This window comes from Lycium barbarum, chromosome 7 (genome assembly GCF_019175385.1).
Source record: "Lycium barbarum isolate Lr01 chromosome 7, ASM1917538v2, whole genome shotgun sequence".
NCBI lineage: Eukaryota > Viridiplantae > Streptophyta > Magnoliopsida > Solanales > Solanaceae > Lycium > Lycium barbarum.
Window position 1 is genome coordinate 66,315,062 of NC_083343.1, and position 6,136 is coordinate 66,321,197.

The 6,136-nt window shown below is 44.0% G+C and overlaps 1 non-coding gene across 1 annotated transcript; it reads left to right on the plus strand.

Moving 5' to 3' along the window:
- The first annotated feature begins 1,570 nt into the window (after positions 1-1,570).
- On the plus strand, positions 1,571-1,676 carry LOC132604782 (small nucleolar RNA R71). The gene has a single exon (XR_009568882.1). It is a non-coding gene; the product is annotated as a small nucleolar RNA R71 (small nucleolar RNA).
- The last annotated feature ends 4,460 nt before the right edge of the window (positions 1,677-6,136 follow it).

Consider the following 6,136-nt stretch of genomic DNA (forward strand, 5'->3'; position numbering starts at 1 on the left):
TATCATCAACAACCCCTACCGGTCTTTTGATGGTTCTATCGGCCATTTGGAGACGCATGCTCGTTGGTCTAGGTGTTCCTAAACCAGCATGCTTATATATGGCCAGTGGCATCAAATTAATACTAGCTTCATTGTCACATAAAGCATGAGCAAAATCATGATGACCGATGGTGCAAGGGATAGGGAAAGCCCCGGGATCTCCCTTCTTTTCAACCTTTGATGACGAAATAATAGAGCTCACACGGTGGGTGACTCCCACCGTATCATGCTTGATTGGCCTTTTCTTCGTCAACAAATCTTTCAAGTATTTAGCAAATCCCGGCATTTCTTGGAATGCGTCTAAGAATAGGATATTCATTGACAACCCTTTCAATTGGTCGTAGAATCGTTGGCACTTGGCATCCTCCGTTCTTTTCATCAATATTTGTGGGAACGGGGGAGGAGACTTATATGTTTGAGTCAAGGGTTTAATTGCCCCCGTGACCTTGCCCTTTTGAAAGCTCTCATCGGTAGCTTTTTCAACACTTGGCTCCTCGTCACCCTTTTGAACACTAGGGTGCACTTCCTTCTCTTCCTCAACAATAATAGGCACTTCAATTGGTGCCTCTATTTCTTCTTCAACCCCTTCTTCAACGACCTCATCAATAATTGGCTTGACAATGATAGGTTCAACCACTTTCTGATTTACCGCGTCTAGGATCTTTCCGCTTCTAGTGGAAATAGCTTTGCATGAGGCAATGTTATCGCCTCCACTACCCCTTGGGTTCGGAACTGTGTCACTAGGAAGGCCCCCTCTTTGCGGTGGATGTTCTTACGAGAAAGATCTCGCATTTGTGACTCCAGTTTATGAATTGAAGCGGTGTGAGAGCGTACCACTTCAGTCAAATTCTCCATCTTCTCGTCACTCTTATGCTGGTTGTCCAGTATCTTTTCAAGCATAGACTCCATTCGAGAAGTCCCTTGATCATTGGAAGGACCTTCTTGCCAATTCTGAGAGTTAGACGTGCGGCCCTTTGGTGGAACATAGGCATTGGTATTCCGATTACTATAATTGTTGTTGTTGTAATCCCTCCTGTCCTAACCACCATATTCATTTCGGCCATATTGATTGCTTTGTTATTGGGGTCTCCATTGCTTTTGATAACCCCTTTGAGAGTGATCGATATAATTGGCATCCTCACATTGTGGCTGCCCTTCTATATAAGCTTCCTCCGAGACTTGGTACATTCCGGGAGTATGAGGTGGCATCTCTTCGACAACATTCACACTTTTAGCTTCTTTCTCCGTAAGCCTCTTTGATAATAAATCCACGGTGGTTTGCAACTGAGCAAAAGCATGATCTCGCTCATGATTTTCTTTGGCCACCGCGGCAGCAGAGGGACTACCATATGACAGGACTTCACTATCACTCGAGTGCCAAGCTTGATTGTGGGTGGTGAGCTTATCAAGCAAATGGGTGATAACGATAAATGACTTGTCCATGAAGCATCCACCTGCGGCAGTATTAACAGCAATCTGATTCATTGTATCTAAGCCCTTGTAGAATTTCTCCGTGAGAATAGCATCCGGAAATCCGTGAGTTGGAGATTGAGCTAGATAATACTTGAAACGCTCTCATGCTGAATATAATTGTTCCCCCGGAAGTTGTTTGAACTCAAAGATTTTATCCCGAAGCTCAGCCTTTTTGCTTGGAAGGAACCATTTCTTCAAAAATGTATTGGCTAACTCGTTCCAGGTATGAATAGAATTGTTGGGGAGCTTTTCATACCATTCCCTGGCTTGACCAGCCAAGGAATATTTAAAGATCCTTAACCGAAGTGCATCGGCAGAAACAACACCTTGGGATTGTTGAGCACATACATGCAAGAAGTTCTTCAAATGTCGAAGTGGACAATCCTCCGAAGAATTTCGGAAATAACCTTCAAGTTTCAGCAGCTGATAGATAGAACTATCAATTTTGAAGGTAGCATTTCCAGTTCTAGGAGGAACCACAGCAGAAGCATAATCAACTTCATCGATGAATTCCGCAAATATATTTTCATCATCATCCTCTTCTGGTGCAGGTGGGTTCACTTGGAGTCCACCTTGGTTTCCTTGATTCCGATTCGGTCTTCCTGCCATGTTCACCTGGTTCACCACAACAGCAAACGAGGTGTGATGGAATAGAAAAAGTTTTAAAGAAGAGTACACAACAATCAGTAATTTCTAAACCGTATTCCCCGGCAACGGCGCCAAAATTTGATACGCTCAAATTACACCTATTAATGGCGTAAAGCGGACGTTGTCAAATATAGTAACCCAAACAAGGTTGGGGTCGAATCCCACAGGGAATATGGAGAGAAAATGGTACTAATTGTATGCGATACTAGTCTTTAAAGGCTTTAATCCTATTCCGAATATTTTAAAAAGGAGATTTGGTTTGTATTTGCTATTTTGAACTATTTGAAATTTGTTTGGATTTGGAGAACCAAAGTTGTGTCCCCGCAATGATTAGACGTTATGCTATGGGTGTCAATATGATATATTTCTAATGGGTCGCGGTTATGTATGCACTTAATCTCTAACACACTTTCTAATATTTTCCAATAGTTAGAAAGTATTTCTTTTCATGATTTTCCCAAATGCAGAAAAGTTATAAATAAGGTTGATTAAAGATGCCAAGTAGAACTCATCTTATTCCTAAGCGAGTTCATTAAACGAGGGTTAGCGCCCCGAGTCCTTGTTATACTATTTCAAATCACACCCTAGTTCATCTTTTCAAATAAACTAGGGTTTGTGCATGAACAAGTATTTGCAACCACTTATAGAACAATGAATATGAGAAATAACAAAATACATCACAACCCATTATATATATATATATATATATATATATATATATATATATATATATATATATATATATATATATATATACAATGTTAGATACCCATTATATAGCACCCATCATTTGGGTCCACAACTTTGATTAAAGAGACTACTCACACATTATGGTCTCAAAAGTAGTAAGCAATAAATGAGACATAAAGCTTACAAATGCAATAAAGATGATGGAATATAGAATCTTGTGTCTTCACTAGGCTCCAAAAGGGGAGTATTCAATGCTCACCCACCAATGGGACCTTTTAGTTGAGTACAATAAAATCTGAATGGAAAGAAAAACCTAAAATGTTCTTTAAATAGGCTCCAAAAACGCACAGTAGAAAACTGACAAAAGTGCCCCCGATAGCAAGATCGACGGACCGTCGATCATTCGACGATCCGTCGATTTCTTTGTTTTTTGTAACTTTAGCACTGTGTACCGTTCAACGGTGCCGTCGACCAGTTCGACGCTCCGTCGAGTGTTCCGTCTTTTTCTCCTCTGTTGAGAGATTCTTCTTGACGACACAAACGACGAAACGTCGATCAGTTCGAAGCTTCGTCGATGCCTCCGTCCGTTGTCGTCTTCAACTTTGTCATCACTGGAAAATCAGGCTTATCGATGATTCAAAGGACGGTTCGTCGACTGATCGACGGACCGTCGATTCTCATTTCTGGTAATTTTTTCTGTTGTTCTTTGTTTTTTGCTTTTGGACCATTGTTTACCTAAAACACAACAAAACATATTAACGAGAACCAGACTTACTTGAAAACAACCAGGATTCATAGTAAAAAGATTTTGAATGTGCCACAAATCCGCGGTACATCAATACCCCCAACGGCCCGACTCAAATTGATCTTCTTTTTCTTGTAGTAGGTGCTGGAACTTCTCCATTGTACGACCCTGGGCATCCAGCTGGCCCTTTAAGTCGTCAACCTCGTGCTCAGCACGGATAAAGGCCTCATTGACGAGCACAACACTCTGCAGAAGAAACAAATAAAGTTAAACTTGGATAAAGCTAGAGGTGAGGATCACATTGAATTATGGAAAGATTGGATGATAAGCTTACTCGGTTTCCTGCGTGCATGCCCTTATTAATGAGGCACTGCCAGGGGAATCCGACCATCTTTCTCTTATTCGAGTCGGAAATGAGAGGCCTCAGATAGCTTGCTACTCCCACAGGACGAGACAAAAAGCTACAATCCTCGGGGACGGTGACCATAGCCGACCTTGTCCTTCTCGGTTCCACGCTAGGGGCCGGAAAGATACCTACTAAGCTATCTTTTACAGCCATTTAGGTGGCCCGCCTAGCTGCCCTCGTGGCTCGAGGGACAGGGAGATGTCCGTAACCGGCAGCTTCCCCGATTGTAGGTGGGATATCCGAGAACATATCGTCTAGATTATCGGGCCTTGCCATAGGAGTAGGCAAAGCCGGAATAGCCCCAGTGGCCTCGGGAGAGGCAAGTGTCTCAGATGTTGCAGCTTGGTCAGCGCCGGGCAGTGGGCCGGTGCCCGTTGGAGCCACGGTATCGGGGACCTACTCTTCTCTTTGTTCGACCTCAATAGTTGAAGCTAGCCCGGATCTTCTAAGCCTTTGCAAGGGAGTCTCTTCAGATGAAATGTCACCTGAAATGTCAACGAATTCAATTGACCTTACAGGAGTTGGAAAAAGAACTTCTTTCCCACGTGTGTGCAGAGCCGGAGCGGAAGGTCCTTCCTCAGTAATAGGAAAGGGAGGAATGCTGGCTTTCTCCTCCGGAACAGAGGCGACGGAGGGGCCCTCACCGACCCTTCGAATAAGAAAGTCAGGCTCTGATTCATCCCTCAGAGTTCGAACAACGCTCCTTGCCATTTTCTTTGGTTTCTGCCCTTTGTCCGAAGGCTTTCTCCGTCTCTTACCGACAACAACAATGAGCCGAGATGACCCTGCCATATCAAATTCAGGAACCGATGCAGCAGGCTCGGCTGCTGGTTCCGGACTTGGCTCCACCGAGCCCTTGGGTAAACCTGAATACCGAAGGGGTTATAAAAAGAAAATGAAAAAGGAGAGGATGCAATATATACAAAATCAAAGGGAAGATTACCGTGATTCTGGGCTACCCATCGGCCACGCGGCAGGTCCCCCCATGTCTGTTGTTCATGAGTATGTTGACCGATGATTGCTCCAACCCATTCGGTCATGTTCCGGACGGCCGGAGGTATCCATGCCTCGGCTGATAAACAGAAAAAAGGGGAGAAATCACATGTATGCAAGGGAGCAAGTGTTGACAAAGCATGGAGGAAGAATAATTATAGAAGGGAGAACTGAGAAACTTACGCCTGTCGTTCCACCTCTCAGGAAAGGGCATGTACTCGATCGGAATAATGTCTGCGGTTCTTATTTGGACATAACATTCCAACCACCCTCGATCTCTGTCCTCGTCGAGTTTGGAAAAGATCGGGTTCCGACCTCGCTTTGCGAGCTTTATCACCCCCCCCCCCTCGAAAGAGTCCGGGGAATATAACTGGATGAAATACGCCATTGTAAATTCCCTTTTGACGTTATTGGCTAGTAACCGTAGACAGGCGACGGTCCTCCAGATAATCAGCCCAATTTGGGCCAAAGTCACATTGTACGTCCAGCACATCTCCAAAATAACCGTGTCGATTGGAGGGTTGAGTTTGAGCGTAAATGGATAGGTGTAAATGTATAGAAAACCTTCTCTATGATCGGTAATAGACTCGTCGGGCCCAGGGGCGAACACTTGTACAGGGCGGTTATCCCATCCGCAGTCAGCCTGGACCTGGTCAAGTTTATCCTCCATAATAGACGAAGGGTATCGCCTTACGTCGAAACCCCTATCCGCGACCGGGGATGGCTTCTCGACATCAAATTCTTTATTGTAGTTGGGTCTGCTCGGCACTATGTCCAAGGCAGTTGGTTCAACGAAAGTTTTTTCCTTGGGTTTTGAGGCTGGCTCGGCTCCCTGAGAAGAAACCGAGGGAACGTTCTGAGAAGTAGTTTCGGTGTTGGCAGACATTTGGAAGGTGTGAAAGAGAAGATTTGAGAATTTTTGGTGGGAGAGGTAAAATTCAGAAAAGGAAACAATGGAGGAAATGTAAGAAGAATGAAGAAGCAGTTGGATGCAAAATGACAAAGGAAAGGGGTAGCAAAGGTGCACTTTCGATAAAAAAAATAGCAAATGAAGAAGTTGGCAAAGTTGGCTTCTAACGATCAGGAGCAAGAAATGAAGAAATGAAGAAGTGAAGAAGTCAAAGTAGAAAAGTGAAATGGTT